The 25,280-nt window shown below is 62.6% G+C and overlaps 3 non-coding genes and 2 pseudogenes across 3 annotated transcripts; all 5 read right to left on the bottom strand.

Moving 5' to 3' along the window:
- Window positions 1-6,595: 6,595 nt before the first annotated feature.
- Window positions 6,596-6,714, bottom strand: LOC125993281 (5S ribosomal RNA). The gene has a single exon (XR_007490110.1). It is a non-coding gene; the product is annotated as a 5S ribosomal RNA (ribosomal RNA).
- Window positions 6,715-7,938: 1,224 nt separating this feature from the next.
- LOC125993207 (5S ribosomal RNA) lies at window positions 7,939-8,057 on the bottom strand (annotated as a pseudogene).
- An 870-nt stretch (window positions 8,058-8,927) lies between these two features.
- Window positions 8,928-9,046, bottom strand: LOC125993277 (5S ribosomal RNA). Its single transcript, XR_007490106.1, has one exon. It is a non-coding gene; the product is annotated as a 5S ribosomal RNA (ribosomal RNA).
- Window positions 9,047-17,347: 8,301 nt separating this feature from the next.
- LOC125993209 (5S ribosomal RNA) lies at window positions 17,348-17,466 on the bottom strand (annotated as a pseudogene).
- An 873-nt stretch (window positions 17,467-18,339) lies between these two features.
- Window positions 18,340-18,458, bottom strand: LOC125993187 (5S ribosomal RNA). The gene has a single exon (XR_007490064.1). It is a non-coding gene; the product is annotated as a 5S ribosomal RNA (ribosomal RNA).
- Window positions 18,459-25,280: the final 6,822 nt, after the last annotated feature.

Genomic DNA, 25,280 nt, shown 5'->3' with positions numbered 1-25,280 from the left:
ACGAGCCAAGTGGCCGAAAATAGCCCCCGCCGAGCGGATCGGCGGTTTATAAGCACCGCGGAGGTGGTCACGGCGCCTCATTCGACTTCCAGCGGCCGGCGAGATCGCGCACCCGCCCGGCACATCCTGGAGGCCGTGCGCACGAGCCAAGTGGCCGAAAATAGCCCCCGCCGAGCGGATCGGCTGTTTATAAGCACCGCGGAGGTGGTCGCGGCGCCTCATTCGACTTCCGGCGGGCGGCGAGCTCGCGCACCCGCCCGGCACATCCGGGAGGCCGTGCGCACGAGCCAAGTGGCCGAAAATAGCCCCCGCCGAGCGGATCGGCTGTTTATAAGCACCGCGGAGGTGGTCGCGGCGCCTCATTCGACTTCCAGCGGCCGGCGAGCTCGCGCACCCGCCCGGCACATCCGGGAGGCCGTGCGCACGAGCCAAGTGGCCGAAAATAGCCCCCGCCGAGCGGATCGGCTGTTTATAAGCACCGCGGAGGTGGTCGCGGCGCCTCATTCGACTTCCAGCGGCCGGCGAGCTCGCGCACCCGCCCGGCATATCCGGGAGGCCGTGCGCACGAGCCAAGTGGCCGAAAATAGCCCCCGCCGAGCGGATCGGCTGTTTATAAGCACCGAGGAGGTGGTCGCGGCGCCTCATTCGACTTCCAGCGGCCGGCGAGCCCGCGCACCCGCCCGGCACATCCGGGAGGCCGTGCGCACGAGCCAAGTGGCCGAAAATAGCCCCCGCCGAGCGGATCGGCTGTTTATAAGCACCGCGGAGGTGGTCGCGGCGCCTCATTCGACTTCCAGCGGCCGGCGAGCTCGCGCACCCGCCCGGCACATCCGGGAGGCCGTGCGCACAAGCCAAGTGGCCGAAAATAGCCCCCGCCGAGCGGATCGGCTGTTTATAAGCACCGCGGAGGTGGTCGCGGCGCCTCATTCGACTTCCAGCGGCCGGCGAGCTCGCGCACCCGCCCGGCACATCCGGGAGGCCGTGCGCACGAGCCAAGTGGCCGAAAATAGCCCCCGCCGAGCGGATCGGCTGTTTATAAGCACCGCGGAGGTGGTCGCGGCGCCTCATTCGACTTCCAGCGGCCGGCGAGCTCGCGCACCCGCCCGGCACATCCGGGAGGCCGTGCGCACGAGCCAAGTGGCCGAAAATAGCCCCCGCCGAGCGGATCGGCTGTTTATAAGCACCGCGGAGGTGGTCGCGGCGCCTCATTCGACTTCCGGCGGGCGGCGAGCTCGCGCACCCGCCCGGCACATCCGGGAGGCCGTGCGCACGAGCCAAGTGGCCGAAAATAGCCCCCGCCGAGCGGATCGGCTGTTTATAAGCACCGCGGAGGTGGTCGCGGCGCCTCATTCGACTTCCAGCGGCCGGCGAGCTCGCGCACCCGCCCGGCACATCCGGGAGGCCGTGCGCACGAGCCAAGTGGCCGAAAATAGCCCCCGCCGAGCGGATCGGCTGTTTATAAGCACCGCGGAGGTGGTCGCGGCGCCTCATTCGACTTACAGCGGTCGGCGAGCTCGCGCACCCGCCCGGCACATCCGGGAGGCCGTGCGCACGAGCCAAGTGGCCGAAAATAGCCCCCGCCGAGCGGATCGGCTGTTTATAAGCACCGCGGAGGTGGTCGCGGCGCCTCATTCGACTTCCAGCGGCCGGCGAGCTCGCGCACCCGCCCGGCACATCCGGGAGGCCGTGCGCACGAGCCAAGTGGCCGAAAATAGCCCCCGCCGAGCGGATCGGCTGTTTATAAGCACCGCGGAGGTGGTCGCGGCGCCTCATTCGACTTCCGGCGGGCGGCGAGCTCGCGCACCCGCCCGGCACATCCGGGAGGCCGTGCGCACGAGCCAAGTGGCCGAAAATAGCCCCCGCCGAGCGGATCGGCTGTTTATAAGCACCGCGGAGGTGGTCGCGGCGCCTCATTCGACTTCCAGCGGCCGGCGAGCTCGCGCACCCGCCCGGCACATCCGGGAGGCCGTGCGCACGAGCCAAGTGGCCGAAAATAGCCCCCGCCGAGCGGATCGGCTGTTTATAAGCACCGCGGAGGTGGTCGCGGCGCCTCATTCGACTTCCGGCGAGCTCGCGCACCCGCCCGGCACATCCGGGAGGCCGTGCGCACGAGCCAAGTGGCCGAAAATAGCCCCCGCCGAGCGGATCGGCTGTTTATAAGCACCGCGGAGGTGGTCGCGGCGCCTCATTCGACTTCCAGCGGCCGGCGAGCTCGCGCACCCGCCCGGCACATCCGGGAGGCCGTGCGCACGAGCCAAGTGGCCGAAAATAGCCCCCGCCGAGCGGATCGGCTGTTTATAAGCACCGCGGAGGTGGTCGCGGCGCCTCATTCGACTTCCAGCGGTCGGCGAGCTCGCGCACCCGCCCGGCACATCCGGGAGGCCGTGCGCACGAGCCAAGTGGCCGAAAATAGCCCCCGCCGAGCGGATCGGCTGTTTATAAGCACCGCGGAGGTGGTCGCGGCGCCTCATTCGACTTCCAGCGGCCGGCGAGCTCGCGCACCCGCCCGGCACATCCGGGAGGCCGTGCGCACGAGCCAAGTGGCCGAAAATAGCCCCCGCCGAGCGGATCGGCTGTTTATAAGCACCGCGGAGGTGGTCGCGGCGCCTCATTCGACTTCCAGCGGCCGGCGAGCTCGCGCACCCGCCCGGCACATCCGGGAGGCCGTGCGCACGAGCCAAGTGGCCGAAAATAGCCCCCGCCGAGCGGATCGGCTGTTTATAAGCACCGCGGAGGTGGTCGCGGCGCCTCATTCGACTTCCAGCGGCCAGCGAGCTCGCGCACCCGCCCGGCACATCCGGGAGGCCGTGCGCACGAGCCAAGTGGCCGAAAATAGCCCCCGCCGAGCGGATCGGCTGTTTATAAGCACCGCGGAGGTGGTCGCGGCGCCTCATTCGACTTCCAGCGGCCGGCGAGCTCGCGCACCCGACCGGCACATCCGGGAGGCCGTGCGCACGAGCCAAGTGGCCGAAAATAGCCCCCGCCGAGCGGATCGGCTGTTTATAAGCACCGCGGAGGTGGTCGCGGCGCCTCATTCGACTTCCGGCGGGCGGCGAGTTCGCGCACCCGCCCGGCACATCCGGGAGGCCGTGCGCACGAGCCAAGTGGCCGAAAATAGCCCCGGCCGAGCGGATCGGCTGTTTATAAGCACCGCGGAGGTGGTCGCGGCGCCTCATTCGACTTCCAGCGGCCGGCGAGCTCGCGCACCCGCCCGGCACATCCGGGAGGCCGTGCGCACGAGCCAAGTGGCCGAAAACAGCCCCCGCCGAGCGGATCGGCTGTTTATAAGCACCGCGGAGGTGGTCGCGGCGCCTCATTCGACTTCCAGCGGCCGGCGAGCTCGCGCACCCGCCCGGCACATCCGGGAGGCCGTGCGCACGAGCCAAGTGGCCGAAAATAGCCCCCGCCGAGCGGATCGGCTGTTTATAAGCACCGCGGAGGTGGTCGCGGCGCCTCATTCGACTTCAAGCGGCCGGCGAGCTCGCGCACCCGCCCGGCACATCCGGGAGGCCGTGCGCACGAGCCAAGTGGCCGAAAATAGCCCCCGCCGAGCGGATCGGCTGTTTATAAGCACCGCGGAGGTGGTCGCGGCGCCTCATTCGACTTCCAGCGGCCGGCGAGCTCGCGCACCCGCCCGGCACATCCGGGAGGCCGTGCGCACGAGCCAAGTGGCCGAAAATAGCCCCCGCCGAGCGGATCGGCGGTTTATAAGCACCGCGGAGGTGGTCACGGCGCCTCATTCGACTTCCAGCGGCCGGCGAGATCGCGCACCCGCCCGGCACATCCTGGAGGCCGTGCGCACGAGCCAAGTGGCCGAAAATAGCCCCCGCCGAGCGGATCGGCTGTTTATAAGCACCGCGGAGGTGGTCGCGGCGCCTCATTCGACTTCCGGCGGGCGGCGAGCTCGCGCACCCGCCCGGCACATCCGGGAGGCCGTGCGCACGAGCCAAGTGGCCGAAAATAGCCCCCGCCGAGCGGATCGGCTGTTTATAAGCACCGCGGAGGTGGTCGCGGCGCCTCATTCGACTTCCAGCGGCCGGCGAGCTCGCGCACCCGCCCGGCACATCCGGGAGGCCGTGCGCACGAGCCAAGTGGCCGAAAATAGCCCCCGCCGAGCGGATCGGCTGTTTATAAGCACCGCGGAGGTGGTCGCGGCGCCTCATTCGACTTCCAGCGGCCGGCGAGCTCGCGCACCCGCCCGGCACATCCGGGAGGCCGTGCGCACAAGCCAAGTGGCCGAAAATAGCCCCCGCCGAGCGGATCGGCTGTTTATAAGCACCGCGGAGGTGGTCGCGGCGCCTCATTCGACTTCCAGCGGCCGGCGAGCTCGCGCACCCGCCCGGCACATCCGGGAGGCCGTGCGCACGAGCCAAGTGGCCGAAAATAGCCCCCGCCGAGCGGATCGGCTGTTTATAAGCACCGCGGAGGTGGTCGCGGCGCCTCATTCGACTTCCAGCGGCCGGCGAGCTCGCGCACCCGCCCGGCACATCCGGGAGGCCGTGCGCACGAGCCAAGTGGCCGAAAATAGCCCCCGCCGAGCGGATCGGCTGTTTATAAGCACCGCGGAGGTGGTCGCGGCGCCTCATTCGACTTCCAGCGGCCGGCGAGCTCGCGCACCCGCCCGGCACATCCGGGAGGCCGTGCGCACGAGCCAAGTGGCCGAAAATAGCCCCCGCCGAGCGGATCGGCTGTTTATAAGCACCGCGGAGGTGGTCGCGGCGCCTCATTCGACTTCCAGCGGCCGGCGAGATCGCGCACCCGCCCGGCACATCCGGGAGGCCGTGCGCACGAGCCAAGTGGCCGAAAATAGCCCCCGCCGAGCGGATCGGCTGTTTATAAGCACCGCGGAGGTGGTCGCGGCGCCTCATTCGACTTCCAGCGGCCGGCGAGCTCGCGCACCCGCCCGGCACATCCGGGAGGCCGTGCGCACGAGCCAAGTGGCCGAAAATAGCCCCCGCCGAGCGGATCGGCTGTTTATAAGCACCGCGGAGGTGGTCGCGGCGCCTCATTCGACTTCCGGCGGGCGGCGAGCTCGCGCACCCGCCCGGCACATCCGGGAGGCCGTGCGCACGAGCCAAGTGGCCGAAAATAGCCCCCGCCGAGCGGATCGGCTGTTTATAAGCACCGCGGAGGTGGTCGCGGCGCCTCATTCGACTTCCAGCGGCCGGCGAGCTCGCGCACCCGCCCGGCACATCCGGGAGGCCGTGCGCACGAGCCAAGTGGCCGAAAATAGCCCCCGCCGAGCGGATCGGCTGTTTATAAGCACCGCGGAGGTGGTCGCGGCGCCTCATTCGACTTACAGCGGTCGGCGAGCTCGCGCACCCGCCCGGCACATCCGGGAGGCCGTGCGCACGAGCCAAGTGGCCGAAAATAGCCCCCGCCGAGCGGATCGGCTGTTTATAAGCACCGCGGAGGTGGTCGCGGCGCCTCATTCGACTTCCAGCGGCCGGCGAGCTCGCGCACCCGCCCGGCACATCCGGGAGGCCGTGCGCACGAGCCAAGTGGCCGAAAATAGCCCCCGCCGAGCGGATCGGCTGTTTATAAGCACCGCGGAGGTGGTCGCGGCGCCTCATTCGACTTCCAGCGGCCGGCGAGCTCGCGCACCCGCCCGGCACATCCGGGAGGCCGTGCGCACGAGCCAAGTGGCCGAAAATAGCCCCCGCCGAGCGGATCGGCTGTTTATAAGCACCGCGGAGGTGGTCGCGGCGCCTCATTCGACTTCCAGCGGCCGGCGAGATCGCGCACCCGCCCGGCACATCCGGGAGGCCGTGCGCACGAGCCAAGTGGCCGAAAATAGCCCCCGCCGAGCGGATCGGCGGTTTATAAACACCGCGGAGGTGGTCGCGGCGCCTCATTCGACTTCCAGCGGGCCGCGCACTCGCGCACGCCGCCCGGTTCAAATTTTCTAAGTGCAACGCACAATGAGATGCATGAGAAACGGCCTTGGTTACCATCACATTTGAAGCGATGAATACGAAGTTAAATTTTATGACTCGGTGTATAAGTCGAGGTCGATTTTTTTCGGTCGATTTTGGATCGAAAAAGGTCGACCAATACACCGGCAAATACGGTATATATACTTATTATAAATGTAGTATTTATTTATATTGATTTATTGTTTATTTATATATATAAAGGCAGGTCCGCAAAAATATTTCTGACGCGTAGCCGGTCCGTGGCGCAAGAAAGGTTGGGGACCACTAGTCTAAAAGAATCTGGCCGTAACTGGAATAGGGTTCTACGCGAATGCCCAACGGAAAAGTGAAGTGCACAAAACCTGCATTTGGCTGTATCAAAATAAATGTCATGAAAAAGGTAAAAACACTACATGGAAGCGCAATGTGTTGTGCTGGGTTCTTTTACAAGTAAAGACTGCTGCTTTGAGTTCACAGGGAGCCATGCTCTTTATTCACTGTACATAGAGGTTTTGAACTCGTGTTGTAGTTTCAGTGTCGGAGTTCAAACTAGGCTTGCAGTTTCCGAATGCCATTCGTGATGGGTGTTGTAAAAAGGTCTTGGCTTAAACGATTGAAGTGCACATAAGAAGAAAAAAAAAAAAAAAAAAGAGCTTGAAGTGCACATAAGAAAAAGAAAAAGCTTACAGCACCTGGTATTCCCAGGCAGTCTCCCATCCAAGTACTAACCAGGCCCGACCCTGCTTAGCTTCCGAGATAAGACGAGATCAGGCGTTCTCAGGGTAGTATGGCCGTAAGCCGTGAGGTGACCCAACATTTTGCATTTTATAGACACAATCGCCCCTGAAACTAGCGAGCAAGCCAATGAAGCCTTCAAAACTGCTTCGGCACATGGAGACCAAGCATCCTGCATTAAAAGACAAACCTTAACCACTTCGGGTTTCATTGTCTCCGATTACGCCTGGATGGGACCGGCTCGTTTCTGAGAAACAAGCTCGGTGCTCCCAATAATTCAACGTAATGGTGACTTTTATTTTTATGTGGTTTATATTTGTTTTTATGCCAGTCGTATCATTTTATTTAATCCTATTTATATATCCATCCATCCATCCATTTTCTGAACCGCTTAGTCCCCACGGGGGTCGCGGGCGTGCTGGAGCCTATCCCAGCCGTCATCGGGCAGTAGGCGGGGGACACCCTGAACTGGTTGCCAGCCAATCGCAGGGCACACAGAGACAGACAACCAATCGCACTCACACTCACACCTAGGGACAATTTGGAGTCTTCAATCGGCCTACCAAGCATGTTTTTGGAATGTGGGAGGAAACCGGAGTGCCCGGAGAAAACCCACGCGGGCCCGGGGAGAACATGCAAACTCCACACAGGGAGGGCCGGAGGTGGAATCGAACCCGCACCCTCCTAACTGTGAGGCGGACGTGCTACCCAGTGCGCCACCGAGCCGCCTCCTATTTATATATATTTATTATAAATGTAGTATTTATTTATATAGATTTATTGTTTATTTATATATATAAAGGCAGGTCCGCAAAAATATTTCTGACGCGTAGCCGGTCCGTGGCGCAAGAAAGTTTGGGGACCACTAGTCTAAAAGAATCTGGCCGTAACTGGAATAGGGTTCTACGCGAATGCCCAACGGAAAAGTGAAGTGCACAAAACCTGCATTTGGCTGTATCAAAATAAATGTCATGAAAAAGGTAAAAACACTACATGGAAGCGCAATGTGTTGTGCTGGGTTCTTTTACAAGTAAAGACTGCTGCTTTGAGTTCACAGGGAGCCATGCTCTTTATTCACTGTACATAGTCTGTCCTCTAGCGGTAAAAACGTGAACTGCAATGCTATGGCTGTCGCCACACAATGTAGGTTTTAAACTCGTGTTGTAGTTTCAGTGTCGGAGTTCAAACTAGGCTTGCAGTTTCCGAATGCCATTCGTGATGGGTGCTGTAAAAAGTTCTTGGCTTAAACGATTGAAGTGCACATAAGAAAAAAAAAAAAAAAAAAAAAAGCTTACGGTAACTGGTATTCCCAGGCGGTCTCCCATCCAAGTACTAACCAGGCCCGACCCTGCTTAGCCTCCGAGGTCGGACGAGAGCGGGCGCTCTCAGGGTAGTATTGCCGTAAGCCGTGAGACCGCTCAGAATTTTTCATTTTATAGACACAATCGCCCCTGAAACCATGCCAAGCAGCGGCGGGACTTGATGGCTGTGGTAAAAGTTTCCTTTCACAATTGACGTGGGAAAAAAAAAAAAAAAAGGCTTTCAGCACCTGGTATTCCCGGACGGTCACCCTTCCCTTTTGTTTTTTTTTTGTTTTTTTTACAACCAGGGCCGAAACAGGCTTTCTTCCAAGGCTTTTGGTGTTTTCTGGAAACATGGCTATCATGAAAAGTTATTGACAGCTTTTTATGCGGTAGCACGAATTTGCCGTTGCGACCTGCATTTTGCTGAATCAAAATAAATGCCTTGAAAAGTTTAAAAACACTTCATGGAAGTCACTTCACTGGTTTCTTTTATATCAAACAAATTGTTTTAGGTTATTCACCTGACATGTTTCGGCGGTTTCTTCCGCCTTCATCAGAGTGTCACAGATGTGATGGTGACGCGTCTTTATCAGCTGATGGATCAACATGTCAGGTGAATAACCTAAAACAATTTGTTTGATATAAAAGAAACCAGTGAAGTGATTAAATAAGGAAAAACAAAATGAACTTAGTACAATTACTTCATGGAAGTGTTGTGTTGGGTTCTTTTACAAGTCAAGCCTGCTGCTTTGAGTTCACAGGGAGCCATGCTCACTGTACATAGTCTGCTCTCTAGCGGTAAAAAATTTAACTACAATGCTGTGGATGTCACCACATAATATAGCTTTCAAACTCGTGTTATAGTTTCAATGTCGGAGTTTAAATTAGGCTTGCTGTTTCCGGATGCCATTCGTGATGGGTGTTGTAAAAAATAGCTTCTTAAACGATTGAAGTGCACATAAGAAAAAGAAAAAGCTTACAGCACCTGGTATTCCCAGGCGGTCTCCCATCCAAGTACTAACCAGGCCCGACCCTGCTTAGCTTCCGAGATTGGACGAGATCGGGCGTTCTCAGGGTAGTATGGCCGTAAGCCGTGAGGTGACCCAACATTTTGCATTTTATAGACACAATCGCCCCTGAAACTAGCGAGCGAGCCAATGAAGCCTTCAAAACTGCTTCGGCACATGGAGACCAAGCATCCTGCATTAAAAGACAAACCTTAACCACTTCGGGTTTCATTGTCTCCGATTACGCCTGGATGGGACCGGCTCGTTTCTGAGAAACAAGCTCGGTGCTCCCAATAATTCAACGTAATGGTGACTTTTATTTTTATGTGGTTTATATTTGTTTTTATGCCAGTCGTATCATTTTATTTAATCGTATTTACCGTATTTGCCGGTGTACAGGTCGACTCGGTGTATAAGTCGACCCCCTAAAATTCCACGGAAATTTACGATTTTATGATATATCCTTTGTATAAGTCGAGCTCAATTGTTGCATTATATTAAACTTCAAAATTCAATATGCGAAATTTATTGACGAAATGTGTTCAAATTCTGGGAGGCCGTGCGCATGCTGCTGTTTATAAGCACCGCGGAGGAGATCGCGGCCGGCGAGCTCGCGCACGCCGCCCGGCACCAACGGGAGGCCGGAAATAGCTCCAAGCCGAGCGGATCGGCACTTTATAAGCACCGCGGAGGAGATCGCGGCGCCTCATTGGACTTCCAGCCGCCGGCGAGCTCGCGCACCCGCCCGGCACATCCGGGAGGCCGTGCGCACGAGCCAAGTGGCCGAAAATAGCCCCCGCCGAGCGGATCGGCTGTTTATAAGCACCGCGGAGGTGGTCGCGGCGCCTCATTCGACTTACAGCGGTCGGCGAGCTCGCGCACCCGCCCGGCACATCCGGGAGGCCGTGCGCACGAGCCAAGTGGCCGAAAATAGCCCCCGCCGAGCGGATCGGCTGTTTATAAGCACCGCGGAGGTGGTCGCGGCGCCTCATTCGACTTCCAGCGGCCGGCGAGCTCGCGCACCCGCCCGGCACATCCGGGAGGCCGTGCGCACGAGCCAAGTGGCCGAAAATAGCCCCCGCCGAGCGGATCGGCTGTTTATAAGCACCGCGGAGGTGGTCGCGGCGCCTCATTCGACTTCCGGCGGCCGGCGAGCTCGCGCACCCGCCCGGCACATCCGGGAGGCCGTGCGCACGAGCCAAGTGGCCGAAAATAGCCCCCGCCGAGCGGATCGGCTGTTTATAAGCACCGCGGAGGTGGTCGCGGCGCCTCATTCGACTTCCAGCGGCCGGCGAGATCGCGCACCCGCCCGGCACATCCGGGAGGCCGTGCGCACGAGCCAAGTGGCCGAAAATAGCCCCCGCCGAGCGGATCGGCGGTTTATAAACACCGCGGAGGTGGTCGCGGCGCCTCATTCGACTTCCAGCGGCCGGCGAGCTCGCGCACCCGCCCGGCACATCAAGGAGGCCGTGCGCACGAGCCAAGTGACCGAAAATAGCCCCCGCCGAGCGGATCGGCTGTTTATAAGCACCGCGGAGGTGGTCGCGGCGCCTCATTCGACTTCCAGCGGCCGGCGAACTCGCGCACCCGCCCGGCACATCCGGGAGGCCGTGCGCACGAGCCAAGTGGCCGAAAATAGCCCCCGCCGAGCGGATCGGCTGTTTATAAGCACCGCGGAGGTGGTCGCGGCGCCTCATTCGACTTCCAGCGGCCGGCGAGCCCGCGCACCCGCCCGGCACATCCGGGAGGCCGTGCGCACGAGCCAAGTGGCCGAAAATAGCCCCCGCCGAGCGGATCGGCTGTTTATAAGCACCGCGGAGGTGGTCGCGGCGCCTCATTCGACTTCCAGCGGCCGGCGAGCTCGCGCACCCGCCCGGCACATCCGGGAGGCCGTGCGCACGAGCCAAGTGGCCGAAAATAGCCCCCGCCGAGCGGATCGGCTGTTTATAAGCACCGCGGAGGTGGTCGCGGCGCCTCATTCGACTTCCAGCGGCCAGCGAGCTCGCGCACCCGCCCGGCACATCCGGGAGGCCGTGCGCACGAGCCAAGTGGCCGAAAATAGCCCCCGCCGAGCGGATCGGCTGTTTATAAGCACCGCGGAGGTGGTCGCGGCGCCTCATTCGACTTCCAGCGGCCGGCGAGCTCGCGCACCCGACCGGCACATCCGGGAGGCCGTGCGCACGAGCCAAGTGGCCGAAAATAGCCCCCGCCGAGCGGATCGGCTGTTTATAAGCACCGCGGAGGTGGTCGCGGCGCCTCATTCGACTTCCGGCGGGCGGCGAGTTCGCGCACCCGCCCGGCACATCCGGGAGGCCGTGCGCACGAGCCAAGTGGCCGAAAATAGCCCCGGCCGAGCGGATCGGCTGTTTATAAGCACCGCGGAGGTGGTCGCGGCGCCTCATTCGACTTCCAGCGGCCGGCGAGCTCGCGCACCCGCCCGGCACATCCGGGAGGCCGTGCGCACGAGCCAAGTGGCCGAAAACAGCCCCCGCCGAGCGGATCGGCTGTTTATAAGCACCGCGGAGGTGGTCGCGGCGCCTCATTCGACTTCCAGCGGCCGGCGAGCTCGCGCACCCGCCCGGCACATCCGGGAGGCCGTGCGCACGAGCCAAGTGGCCGAAAATAGCCCCCGCCGAGCGGATCGGCTGTTTATAAGCACCGCGGAGGTGGTCGCGGCGCCTCATTCGACTTCAAGCGGCCGGCGAGCTCGCGCACCCGCCCGGCACATCCGGGAGGCCGTGCGCACGAGCCAAGTGGCCGAAAATAGCCCCCGCCGAGCGGATCGGCTGTTTATAAGCACCGCGGAGGTGGTCGCGGCGCCTCATTCGACTTCCAGCGGCCGGCGAGCTCGCGCACCCGCCCGGCACATCCGGGAGGCCGTGCGCACGAGCCAAGTGGCCGAAAATAGCCCCCGCCGAGCGGATCGGCGGTTTATAAGCACCGCGGAGGTGGTCACGGCGCCTCATTCGACTTCCAGCGGCCGGCGAGATCGCGCACCCGCCCGGCACATCCTGGAGGCCGTGCGCACGAGCCAAGTGGCCGAAAATAGCCCCCGCCGAGCGGATCGGCTGTTTATAAGCACCGCGGAGGTGGTCGCGGCGCCTCATTCGACTTCCGGCGGGCGGCGAGCTCGCGCACCCGCCCGGCACATCCGGGAGGCCGTGCGCACGAGCCAAGTGGCCGAAAATAGCCCCCGCCGAGCGGATCGGCTGTTTATAAGCACCGCGGAGGTGGTCGCGGCGCCTCATTCGACTTCCAGCGGCCGGCGAGCTCGCGCACCCGCCCGGCACATCCGGGAGGCCGTGCGCACGAGCCAAGTGGCCGAAAATAGCCCCCGCCGAGCGGATCGGCTGTTTATAAGCACCGCGGAGGTGGTCGCGGCGCCTCATTCGACTTCCAGCGGCCGGCGAGCTCGCGCACCCGCCCGGCATATCCGGGAGGCCGTGCGCACGAGCCAAGTGGCCGAAAATAGCCCCCGCCGAGCGGATCGGCTGTTTATAAGCACCGAGGAGGTGGTCGCGGCGCCTCATTCGACTTCCAGCGGCCGGCGAGCCCGCGCACCCGCCCGGCACATCCGGGAGGCCGTGCGCACGAGCCAAGTGGCCGAAAATAGCCCCCGCCGAGCGGATCGGCTGTTTATAAGCACCGCGGAGGTGGTCGCGGCGCCTCATTCGACTTCCAGCGGCCGGCGAGCTCGCGCACCCGCCCGGCACATCCGGGAGGCCGTGCGCACAAGCCAAGTGGCCGAAAATAGCCCCCGCCGAGCGGATCGGCTGTTTATAAGCACCGCGGAGGTGGTCGCGGCGCCTCATTCGACTTCCAGCGGCCGGCGAGCTCGCGCACCCGCCCGGCACATCCGGGAGGCCGTGCGCACGAGCCAAGTGGCCGAAAATAGCCCCCGCCGAGCGGATCGGCTGTTTATAAGCACCGCGGAGGTGGTCGCGGCGCCTCATTCGACTTCCAGCGGCCGGCGAGCTCGCGCACCCGCCCGGCACATCCGGGAGGCCGTGCGCACGAGCCAAGTGGCCGAAAATAGCCCCCGCCGAGCGGATCGGCTGTTTATAAGCACCGCGGAGGTGGTCGCGGCGCCTCATTCGACTTCCAGCGGCCGGCGAGCTCGCGCACCCGCCCGGCACATCCGGGAGGCCGTGCGCACAAGCCAAGTGGCCGAAAATAGCCCCCGCCGAGCGGATCGGCTGTTTATAAGCACCGCGGAGGTGGTCGCGGCGCCTCATTCGACTTCCAGCGGCCGGCGAGCTCGCGCACCCGCCCGGCACATCCGGGAGGCCGTGCGCACGAGCCAAGTGGCCGAAAATAGCCCCCGCCGAGCGGATCGGCTGTTTATAAGCACCGCGGAGGTGGTCGCGGCGCCTCATTCGACTTCCAGCGGCCGGCGAGCTCGCGCACCCGCCCGGCACATCCGGGAGGCCGTGCGCACCTGCCAAGTGGCCGAAAATAGCCCCCGCCGAGCGGATCGGCTGTTTATAAGCACCGCGGAGGTGGTCGCGGCGCCTCATTCGACTTCCAGCGGCCGGCGAGCTCGCGCACCCGCCCGGCACATCCGGGAGGCCGTGCGCACGAGCCAAGTGGCCGAAAATAGCCCCCGCCGAGCGGATCGGCTGTTTATAAGCACCGCGGAGGTGGTCGCGGCGCCTCATTCGACTTCCAGCGGCCGGCGAGATCGCGCACCCGCCCGGCACATCCGGGAGGCCGTGCGCACGAGCCAAGTGGCCGAAAATAGCCCCCGCCGAGCGGATCGGCTGTTTATAAGCACCGCGGAGGTGGTCGCGGCGCCTCATTCGACTTCCAGCGGCCGGCGAGCTCGCGCACCCGCCCGGCACATCCGGGAGGCCGTGCGCACGAGCCAAGTGGCCGAAAATAGCCCCCGCCGAGCGGATCGGCTGTTTATAAGCACCGCGGAGGTGGTCGCGGCGCCTCATTCGACTTCCGGCGGGCGGCGAGCTCGCGCACCCGCCCGGCACATCCGGGAGGCCGTGCGCACGAGCCAAGTGGCCGAAAATAGCCCCCGCCGAGCGGATCGGCTGTTTATAAGCACCGCGGAGGTGGTCGCGGCGCCTCATTCGACTTCCAGCGGCCGGCGAGCTCGCGCACCCGCCCGGCACATCCGGGAGGCCGTGCGCACGAGCCAAGTGGCCGAAAATAGCCCCCGCCGAGCGGATCGGCTGTTTATAAGCACCGCGGAGGTGGTCGCGGCGCCTCATTCGACTTCCAGCGGCCGGCGAGCTCGCGCACCCGCCCGGCACATCCGGGAGGCCGTGCGCACGAGCCAAGTGGCCGAAAATAGCCCCCGCCGAGCGGATCGGCTGTTTATAAGCACCGCGGAGGTGGTCGCGGCGCCTCATTCGACTTCCAGCGGCCGGCGAGCTCGCGCACCCGCCCGGCACATCCGGGAGGCCGTGCGCACGAGCCAAGTGGCCGAAAATAGCCCCCGCCGAGCAGATCGGCTGTTTATAAGCACCGCGGAGGTGGTCGCGGCGCCTCATTCGACTTCCAGCGCCCGGCGAGCTCGCGCACCCGCCCGGCACATCCGGGAGGCCGTGCGCACGAGCCAAGTGGCCGAAAATAGCCCCCGCCGAGCGGATCGGCCGTTTATAAGCACCGCGGAGGTGGTCGCGGCGCCTCATTCGAATTCCAGCGGCCGGCGAGCTCGCGCACCCGCCCGGCACATCCGGGAGGCCGTGCGCACGAGCCAAGTGGCCGAAAATAGCACCCGCCGAGCGGATCGGCTGTTTATAAGCACCGCGGAGGTGGTCGCGGCGCCTCATTCGACTTCCGGCGGGCGGCGAGCTCGCGCACCCGCCCGGCACATCCGGGAGGCCGTGCGCACGAGCCAAGTGGCCGAAAATAGCCCCCGCCGAGCGGATCGGCTGTTTATAAGCACCGCGGAGGTGGTCGCGGCGCCTCATTCGACTTCAAGCGGCCGGCGAGCTCGCGCACCCGCCCGGCACATCCGGGAGGCCGTGCGCACGAGCCAAGTGGCCGAAAATAGCCCCCGCCGAGCGGATCAGCAGTTTATAAGCACCGCGGAGGTGGTCGCGGCGCCTCATTCGACTTCCAGCGGCCGGCGAGCTCGCGCACCCGCCCGGCACATCCGGGAGGCCGTGCGCACGAGCCAAGTGGCCGAAAATAGCCCCCGCCAAGCGGATCGGCTGTTTATAAGCACCGCGGAGGTGGTCGCGGCGCCTCATTCGACTTCCAGCGGCCGGCGAGCTCGCGCACCCGCCCGGCACATCCGGGAGGCCGTGCGCACGAGCCAAGTGGCCGAAAATAGCCCCCGCCGAGCGGATCGGCTGTTTATAAGCACCGCGGAGGTGGTCGCGGCGCCTCATTCGACTTCCAGCGGCCGGCGAGCTCGCGCACCCGCCCGGCACATCCGGGAGGCCGTGCGCACGAGCCAAGTGGCCGAAAATAGCCCCCGCCGAGCGGATCGGCTGTTTATAAGCACCGCGGAGGTGGTCGCGGCGCCTCATTCGACTTCCAGCGGCCGGCGAGCTCGCGCACCCGCCCGGCACATCCGGGAGGCCGTGCGCACGAGCCAAGTGGCCGAAAATAGCCCCCGCCGAGCGGATCGGCTGTTTATAAGCACCGCGGAGGTGGTCGCGGCGCCTCATTCGACTTCCAGCGGCCGGCGAGCTCGCGCACCCGCCCGGCACATCCGGGAGGCCGTGCGCACGAGCCAAGTGGCCGAAAATAGCCCCCGCCGAGCGGATCGGCTGTTTATAAGCACCGCGGAGGTGGTCGCGGCGCCTCATTCGACTTCCAGCGCCCGGCGAGCTCGCGCACCCGCCCGGCACATCCGGGAGGCCGTGCGCACGAGCCAAGTGGCCGAAAATAGCCCCCGCCGAGCGGATCGGCCGTTTATAAGCACCGCGGAGGTGGTCGCGGCGCCTCATTCGAATTCCAGCGGCCGGCGAGCTCGCGCACCCGCCCGGCACATCCGGGAGGCCGTGCGCACGAGCCAAGTGGCCGAAAATAGCACCCGCCGAGCGGATCGGCTGTTTATAAGCACCGCGGAGGTGGTCGCGGCGCCTCATTCGACTTCCGGCGGGCGGCGAGCTCGCGCACCCGCCCGGCACATCCGGGAGGCCGTGCGCACGAGCCAAGTGGCCGAAAATAGCCCCCGCCGAGCGGATCGGCTGTTTATAAGCACCGCGGAGGTGGTCGCGGCGCCTCATTCGACTTCAAGCGGCCGGCGAGCTCGCGCACCCGCCCGGCACATCCGGGAGGCCGTGCGCACGAGCCAAGTGGCCGAAAATAGCCCCCGCCGAGCGGATCGGCAGTTTATAAGCACCGCGGAGGTGGTCGCGGCGCCTCATTCGACTTCCAGCGGCCGGCGAGCTCGCGCACCCGCCCGGCACATCCGGGAGGCCGTGCGCACGAGCCAAGTGGCCGAAAATAGCCCCCGCCAAGCGGATCGGCTGTTTATAAGCACCGCGGAGGTGGTCGCGGCGCCTCATTCGACTTCCAGCGGCCGGCGAGATCGCGCACCCGCCCGGCACATCCGGGAGGCCGTGCGCACGAGCCAAGTGGCCGAAAATAGCCCCCGCCGAGCGAATCGGCTGTTTATAAGCACCGCGGAGGTGGTCGCGGCGCCTCATTCGACTTCCAGCGGGCCGCGCACTCGCGCACGCCGCCCGGTTCAAATTTTCTAAGTGCAACGCACAATGAGATGCATGAGAAACGGCCTTGGTTACCATCACATTTGAAGCGATGAATACGAAGTTAAATTTTATGACTCGGTGTATAAGTCGAGGTCGATTTTTTTCGGTCGATTTTGGATCGAAAAAGGTCGACCAATACACCGGCAAATACGGTATATATACTTATTATAAATGTAGTATTTATTTATATTGATTTATTGTTTATTTATATATATAAAGGCAGGTCCGCAAAAATATTTCTGACGCGTAGCCGGTCCGTGGCGCAAGAAAGTTTGGGGACCACTAGTCTAAAAGAATCTGGCCGTAACTGGAATAGGGTTCTACGCGAATGCCCAACGGAAAAGTGAAGTGCACAAAACCTGCATTTGGCTGTATCAAAATAAATGTCATGAAAAAGGTAAAAACACTACATGGAAGCGCAATGTGTTGTGCTGGGTTCTTTTACAAGTAAAGACTGCTGCTTTGAGTTCACAGGGAGCCATGCTCTTTATTCACTGTACATAGTCTGTCCTCTAGCGGTAAAAACGTGAACTGCAATGCTATGGCTGTCGCCACACAATGTAGGTTTTAAACTCGTGTTGTAGTTTCAGTGTCGGAGTTCAAACTAGGCTTGCAGTTTCCGAATGCCATTCGTGATGGGTGCTGTAAAAAGTTCTTGGCTTAAACGATTGAAGTGCACATAAGAAAAAAAAAAAAAAAAAAAAAGCTTTCGGTAACTGGTATTCCCAGGCGGTCTCCCATCCAAGTACTAACCAGGCCCGACCCTGCTTAGCCTCCGAGATCGGACGAGAGCGGGCGCTCTCAGGGTAGTATTGCCGTAAGCCGTGAAACCGCTCAGAATTTTTCATTTTATAGACACAATCGCCCCTGAAACCATGCCAAGCAGCGGCGGGACTTGATGGCTGTGGTAAAAGTTTCCTTTCACAATTGACGTGGGAAAAAAAAAAAAAAAAAGGCTTTCAGCACCTGGTATTCCCGGACGGTCACCCTTCCCTTTTGTTTTTTTTTTTTGTTTTTTTTACAACCAGGGCCGAAACAGGCTTTCTTCCAAGGCTTTTGGTGTTTTCTAGAAACATGGCTATCATGAAAAGTTATTGACAGCTTTTTATGCGGTAGCACGAATTTGCCGTTGCGACCTGCATTTTGCTGAATCAAAATAAATGCCTTGAAAAGTTTAAAAACACTTCATGGAAGTCACTTCACTGGTTTCTTTTATATCAAACAAATTGTTTTAGGTTATTCACCTGACATGTTTCGGCGGTTTCTTCCGCCTTCATCAGAGTGTCACAGATGTGATGGTGACGCGTCTTTATCAGCTGATGGATCAACATGTCAGGTGAATAACCTAAAACAATTTGTTTGATATAAAAGAAACCAGTGAAGTGATTAAATAAGGAAAAACAAAATGAACTTAGTACAATTACTTCATGGAAGTGTTGTGTTGGGTTCTTTTACAAGTCAAGCCTGCTGCTTTGAGTTCACAGGGAGCCATGCTCACTGTACATAGTCTGCTCTCTAGCGGTAAAAAATTTAACTACAATGCTGTGGATGTCACCACATAATATAGCTTTCAAACTCGTGTTATAGTTTCAATGTCGGAGTTTAAATTAGGCTTGCTGTTTCCGGATGCCATTCGTGATGGGTGTTGTAAAAAATAGCTTCTTAAACGATTGAAGTGCACATAAGAAAAAGAAAAAGCTTACAGCACCTGGTATTCCCAGGCGGTCTCCCATCCAAGTACTAACCAGGCCCGACCCTGCTTAGCTTCCGAGATCGGACGAGATCGGGCGTTCTCAGGGTAGTATGGCCGTAAGCCGTGAGGTGACCCAACATTTTGCATTTTATAGACACAATCGCCCCTGAAACTAGAGCGAGCCAATGAAGCCTTCAAAACTGCTTCGGCACATGGAGACCAAGCATCCTGCATTAAAAGACAAACCTTAACCACTTCGGGTTTCATTGTCTCCGATTACGCCTGGATGGGACCGGCTCGTTTCTGAGAAACAAGCTCGGTGCTCCCAATAATTCAACGTAATGGTGACTTTTATTTTTATGTGGTTTATATTTGTTTTTATGCCAGTCGTATCATTTTATTTAATCGTATTTACCGTATTTGCCGGTGTACAGGTCGACTCGGTGTATAAGTCGACCCCCTAAAATTCGACGGAAATTTACGATTTTATGATATATCCTTTGTATAAGTCGAGCTCAATTGTTGCATTATATTAAACTTCAAAATTCAATATGCGAAATTTATTGACGAAATGTGTTCAAATTCTGGGAGGCCGTGCGCATGCTGCTGTTTATAAGCACCGCGGAGGAGATCGCGGCCGGCGAGCTCGCGCACGCCGCCCGGCACCAACGGGAGGCCGGAAATAGCTCCAAGCCGAGCGGATCGGCACTTTATAAGCACCGCGGAGGAGATCGCGGCGCCTCATTGGACTTCCAGCCGCCGGCGAGCTCGCGCACCCGCCCGGCACATCCGGGAGGCCGTGCGCACGAGCCAAGTGGCCGAAAATAGCCCCCGCCGAGCGGATCGGCTGTTTATAAGCACCGCGGAGGTGGTCGCGGCGCCTCATTCGACTTCCAGCGGCCGGCGAGCTCGCGCACCCGCCCGGCACATCCGGGAGGCCGTGCGCACGAGCCAAGTGGCCGAAAATAGCCCCCGCCGAGCGGATCGGCTGTTTATAAGCACCGCGGAGGTGGTCGGGCGCCTCATTCGACTTCCAGCGGCCGGCGAGCTCGCGCACCCGCCCGGCACATCCGGGAGGCCGTGCGCACGAGCCAAGTGGCCGAAAATAGCCCCCGCCGAGCGGATCGGCTGTTTATAAGCACCGCGGAGGTGGTCGCGGCGCCTCATTCGACTTCCAGCGGCCGGCGAGCTCGCGCACCCGCCCGGCACATCCGGGAGGCCGTGCGCACGAGCCAAGTGACCGAAAATAGCCCCCGCCGAGCGGATCGGCTGTTTATAAGCACCGCGGAGGTGGTCGCGGCGCCTCATTCGACTTCCAGCGGCCGGCGAGCTCGCGCACCCGCCCGGCACATCCGGGAGGCCGTGCGCACGAGCCAAGTGGCCGAAAATAGCCCCCGCCGAGCGGATCGGCTGTTTATAAGCACCGCGGAGGTGGTCGCGGCGCCTCATTCGACTTCCAGCGGCCGGCGAGCCCGCGCACCCGCCCGGCACATCCGGGAGGCCGTGCGCACGAGCCAAGTGGCCGAAAATAGCCCCCGCCGAGCGGATCGGCTGTTTATAAGCACCGCGGAGGTGGTCGCGGCGCCTCATTCGACTTCCAGCGGCCGGCGAGCTCGCGCACCCGCCCGGCACATCCGGGAGGCCGTGCGCACGAGCCAAGTGGCCGAAAATAGCCCCCGCCGAGCGGATCGGCTGTTTATAAGCACCGCGGAGGTGGTCGCGGCGCCTCATTCGACTTCCAGCGGCCGGCGAGCTCGCGCACCCGCCCGGCACATCCGGGAGGCCGTGCGCACGAGCCAAGTGGCCGAAAATAGCCCCCGCCGAGCGGATCGGCTGTTTATAAGCACCGCGGAGGTGGTCGCGGCGCCTCATTCGACTTCCAGCGGCCGGCGAGCTCGCGCACCCGCCCGGCACATCCGGGAGGCCGTGCGCACGAGCCAAGTGGCCGAAAATAGCCCCCGCCGAGCGGATCGGCTGTTTATAAGCACCGCGGAGGTGGTCGCGGCGCCTCATTCGACTTCCAGCGGCCGGCGAGCTCGCGCACCCGCCCGGCACATCCGGGAGGCCGTGCGCACGAGCCAAGTGGCCGAAAATAGCCCCCGCCGAGCGGATCGGCTGTTTATAAGCACCGCGGAGGTGGTCGCGGCGCCTCATTCGACTTCCAGCGGCCAGCGAGCTCGCGCACCCGCCCGGCACATCCGGGAGGCCGTGCGCACGAGCCAAGTGGCCGAAAATAGCCCCCGCCGAGCGGATCGGCTGTTTATAAGCACCGCGGAGGTGGTCGCGGCGCCTCATTCGACTTCCAGCGGCCGGCGAGCTCGCGCACCCGACCGGCACATCCGGGAGGCCGTGCGCACGAGCCAAGTGGCCGAAAATAGCCCCCGCCGAGCGGATCGGCTGTTTATAAGCACCGCGGAGGTGGTCGCGGCGCCTCATTCGACTTCCGGCGGGCGGCGAGCTCGCGCACCCGCCCGGCACATCCGGGAGGCCGTGCGCACGAGCCAAGTGGCCGAAAATAGCCCCCGCCGAGCGGATCGGCTGTTTATAAGCACCGCGGAGGTGGTCGCGGCGCCTCATTCGACTTCCAGCGGCCGGCGAGCTCGCGCACCCGCCCGGCACATCCGGGAGGCCGTGCGCACGAGCCAAGTGGCCGAAAATAGCCCCCGCCGAGCGGATCGGCTGTTTATAAGCACCGCGGAGGTGGTCGCGGCGCCTCATTCGACTTCCAGCGGCCGGCGAGCTCGCGCACCCGCCCGGCACATCCGGGAGGCCGTGCGCACGAGCCAAGTGGCCGAAAATAGCCCCCGCCGAGCGGATCGGCTGTTTATAAGCACCGCGGAGGTGGTCGCGGCGCCTCATTCGACTTCAAGCGGCCGGCGAGCTCGCGCACCCGCCCGGCACATCCGGGAGGCCGTGCGCACGAGCCAAGTGGCCGAAAATAGCCCCCGCCGAGCGGATCGGCTGTTTATAAGCACCGCGGAGGTGGTCGCGGCGCCTCATTCGACTTCCAGCGGCCGGCGAGCTCGCGCACCCGCCCGGCACATCCGGGAGGCCGTGCGCACGAGCCAAGTGGCCGAAAATAGCCCCCGCCGAGCGGATCGGCTGTTTATAAGCACCGCGGAGGTGGTCGGGCGCCTCATTCGACTTCCAGCGGCCGGCGAGCTCGCGCACCCGCCCGGCACATCCGGGAGGCCGTGCGCACGAGCCAAGTGGCCGAAAATAGCCCCCGCCGAGCGGATCGGCTGTTTATAAGCACCGCGGAGGTGGTCGCGGCGCCTCATTCGACTTCCAGCGGCCGGCGAGCTCGCGCACCCGCCCGGCACATCCGGGAGGCCGTGCACACGAGCCAAGTGGCCGAAAATAGCCCCCGCCGAGCGGATCGGCTGTTTATAAGCACCGCGGAGGTGGTCGCGGCGCCTCATTCGACTTCCAGCGGCCGGCGAGCTCGCGCACCCGCCCGGCACATCCGGGAGGCCGTGCGCACGAGCCAAGTGGCCGAAAATAGCCCCCGCCGAGCGGATCGGCTGTTTATAAGCACCGCGGAGGTGGTCGCGGCGCCTCATTCGACTTCCAGCGGCCGGCGAGCTCGCGCACCCGCCCGGCATATCCGGGAGGCCGTGCGCACGAGCCAAGTGGCCGAAAATAGCCCCCGCCGAGCGGATCGGCTGTTTATAAGCACCGAGGAGGTGGTCGCGGCGCCTCATTCGACTTCCAGCGGCCGGCGAGCCCGCGCACCCGCCCGGCACATCCGGGAGGCCGTGCGCACGAGCCAAGTGGCCGAAAATAGCCCCCGCCGAGCGGATCGGCTGTTTATAAGCACCGCGGAGGTGGTCGCGGCGCCTCATTCGACTTCCAGCGGCCGGCGAGCTCGCGCACCCGCCCGGCACATCCGGGAGGCCGTGCGCACGAGCCAAGTGGCCGAAAATAGCCCCCGCCGAGCGGATCGGCTGTTTATAAGCACCGCGGAGGTGGTCGCGGCGCCTCATTCGACTTCCAGCGGCCGGCGAGATCGCGCACCCGCCCGGCACATCCGGGAGGCCGTGCGCACGAGCCAAGTGGCCGAAAATAGCCCCCGCCGAGCGGATCGGCTGTTTATAAGCACCGCGGAGGTGGTCGCGGCGCCTCATTCGACTTCCAGCGGCCGGCGAGCTCGCGCACCCGCCCGGCACATCCGGGAGGCCGTGCGCACGAGCCAAGTGGCCGAAAATAGCCCCCGCCGAGCGGATCGGCTGTTTATAAGCACCGCGGAGGTGGTCGCGGCGCCTCATTCGACTTCCGGCGAGCTCGCGCACCCGCCCGGCACATCCGGGAGGCCGTGCGCACGAGCCAAGTGGCCGAAAATAGCCCCCGCCGAGCGGATCGGCTGTTTATAAGCACCGCGGAGGTGGTCGCGGCGCCTCATTCGACTTCCAGCGGCCGGCGAGCTCGCGCACCCGCCCGGCACATCCGGGAGGCCGTGCGCACGAGCCAAGTGGCCGAAAATAGCCCCCGCCGAGCGGATCGGCTGTTTATAAGCACCGCGGAGGTGGTCGCGGCGCCTCATTCGACTTCCAGCGGCCGGCGAGCTCGCGCACCCGCCCGGCACATCCGGGAGGCCGTGCGCACGAGCCAAGTGGCCGAAAATAGCCCCCGCCGAGCAGATCGGCTGTTTATAAGCACCGCGGAGGTGGTCGCGGCGCCTCATTCGACTTCCAGCGGCCGGCGAGCTCGCGCACCCGCCCGGCACATCCGGGAGGCCGTGCGCACGAGCCAAGTGGCCGAAAATAGCCCCCGCCGAGCGGATCGGCTGTTTATAAGCACCGCGGAGGTGGTCGCGGCGCCTCATTCGACTTCCAGCGGCCGGCGAGCTCGCGCACCCGCCCGGCACATCCGGGAGGCCGTGCGCACGAGCCAAGTGGCCGAAAATAGCCCCCGCCGAGCGGATCGGCGGTTTATAAGCACCGCGGAGGTGGTCGCGGCGCCTCATTCGACTTCCAGCGGCCGGCGAGATCGCGCACCCGCCCGGCACATCCGGGAGGCCGTGCGCACGAGCCAAGTGGCCGAAAATAGCCCCCGCCGAGCGGATCGGCTGTTTATAAGCACCGCGGAGGTGGTCGCGGCGCCTCATTCGACTTCCAGCGGCCGGCGAGCTCGCGCACCCGCCCGGCACATCCGGGAGGCCGTGCGCACGAGCCAAGTGGCCGAAAATAGCCCCCGCCGAGCGGATCGGCTGTTTATAAGCACCGCGGAGGTGGTCGCGGCGCCTCATTCGACTTCCGGCGAGCTCGCGCACCCGCCCGGCACATCCGGGAGGCCGTGCGCACGAGCCAAGTGGCCGAAAATAGCCCCCGCCGAGCGGATCGGCTGTTTATAAGCACCGCGGAGGTGGTCGCGGCGCCTCATTCGACTTCCAGCGGCCGGCGAGCTCGCGCACCCGCCCGGCACATCCGGGAGGCCGTGCGCACGAGCCAAGTGGCCGAAAATAGCCCCCGCCGAGCGGATCGGCTGTTTATAAGCACCGCGGAGGTGGTCGCGGCGCCTCATTCGACTTACAGCGGTCGGCGAGCTCGCGCACCCGCCCGGCACATCCGGGAGGCCGTGCGCACGAGCCAAGTGGCCGAAAATAGCCCCCGCCGAGCGGATCGGCTGTTTATAAGCACCGCGGAGGTGGTCGCGGCGCCTCATTCGACTTCCAGCGGCCGGCGAGCTCGCGCACCCGCCCGGCACATCCGGGAGGCCGTGCGCACGAGCCAAGTGGCCGAAAATAGCCCCCGCCGAGCGGATCGGCTGTTTATAAGCACCGCGGAGGTGGTCGCGGCGCCTCATTCGACTTCCAGCGGCCGGCGAGCTCGCGCACCCGCCCGGCACATCCGGGAGGCCGTGCGCACGAGCCAAGTGGCCGAAAATAGCCCCCGCCGAGCGGATCGGCTGTTTATAAGCACCGCGGAGGTGGTCGCGGCGCCTCATTCGACTTCCAGCGGCCGGCGAGCTCGCGCACCCGCCCGGCACATCCGGGAGGCCGTGCGCACGAGCCAAGTGGCCGAAAATAGCCCCCGCCGAGCGGATCGGCTGTTTATAAGCACCGCGGAGGTGGTCGCGGCGCCTCATTCGACTTCCAGCGGCCGGCGAGCTCGCGCACCCGCCCGGCACATCCGGGAGGCCGTGCGCACGAGCCAAGTGGCCGAAAATAGCCCCCGCCGAGCGGATCGGCTGTTTATAAGCACCGCGGAGGTGGTCGCGGCGCCTCATTCGACTTCCAGCGGGCCGCGCACTCGCGCACGCCGCCCGGTTCAAATTTTCTAAGTGCAACGCATAATGAGATGCATGAGAAACGGCCTTGGTTACCATCACATTTGAAGCGATGAATACGAAGTTAAATTTTATGACTCGGTGTATAAGTCGAGGTCGATTTTTTTCGGTCGATTTTGGATCGAAAAAGGTCGACCAATACACCGGCAAATACGGTATATATACTTATTATAAATGTAGTATTTATTTATATTGATTTATTGTTTATTTATATATATAAAGGCAGGTCCGCAAAAATATTTCTGACGCGTAGCCGGTCCGTGGCGCAAGAAAGTTTGGGGACCACTAGTCTAAAAGAATCTGGCCGTAACTGGAATAGGGTTCTACGCGAATGCCCAACGGAAAAGTGAAGTGCACAAAACCTGCATTTGGCTGTATCAAAATAAATGTCATGAAAAAGGTAAAAACACTACATGGAAGCGCAATGTGTTGTGCTGGGTTCTTTTACAACTAAAGACTGCTGCTTTGAGTTCACAGGGAGCCATGCTCTTTATTCACTGTACATAGTCTGACCTCTAGCGGTAAAAACGTGAACTGCAATGCTATGGCTGTCGCCACACAATGTAGGTTTTAAACTCGTGTTGTAGTTTCAGTGTCGGAGTTCAAACTAGGCTTGCAGTTTCCGAATGCCATTCGTGATGGGTGCTGTAAAAAGT

Source organism: Syngnathus scovelli, unplaced genomic scaffold (genome assembly GCF_024217435.2).
Source record: "Syngnathus scovelli strain Florida unplaced genomic scaffold, RoL_Ssco_1.2 HiC_scaffold_27, whole genome shotgun sequence".
NCBI lineage: Eukaryota > Metazoa > Chordata > Actinopteri > Syngnathiformes > Syngnathidae > Syngnathus > Syngnathus scovelli.
This window is presented reverse-complemented; position numbering and strand designations above follow the sequence as displayed.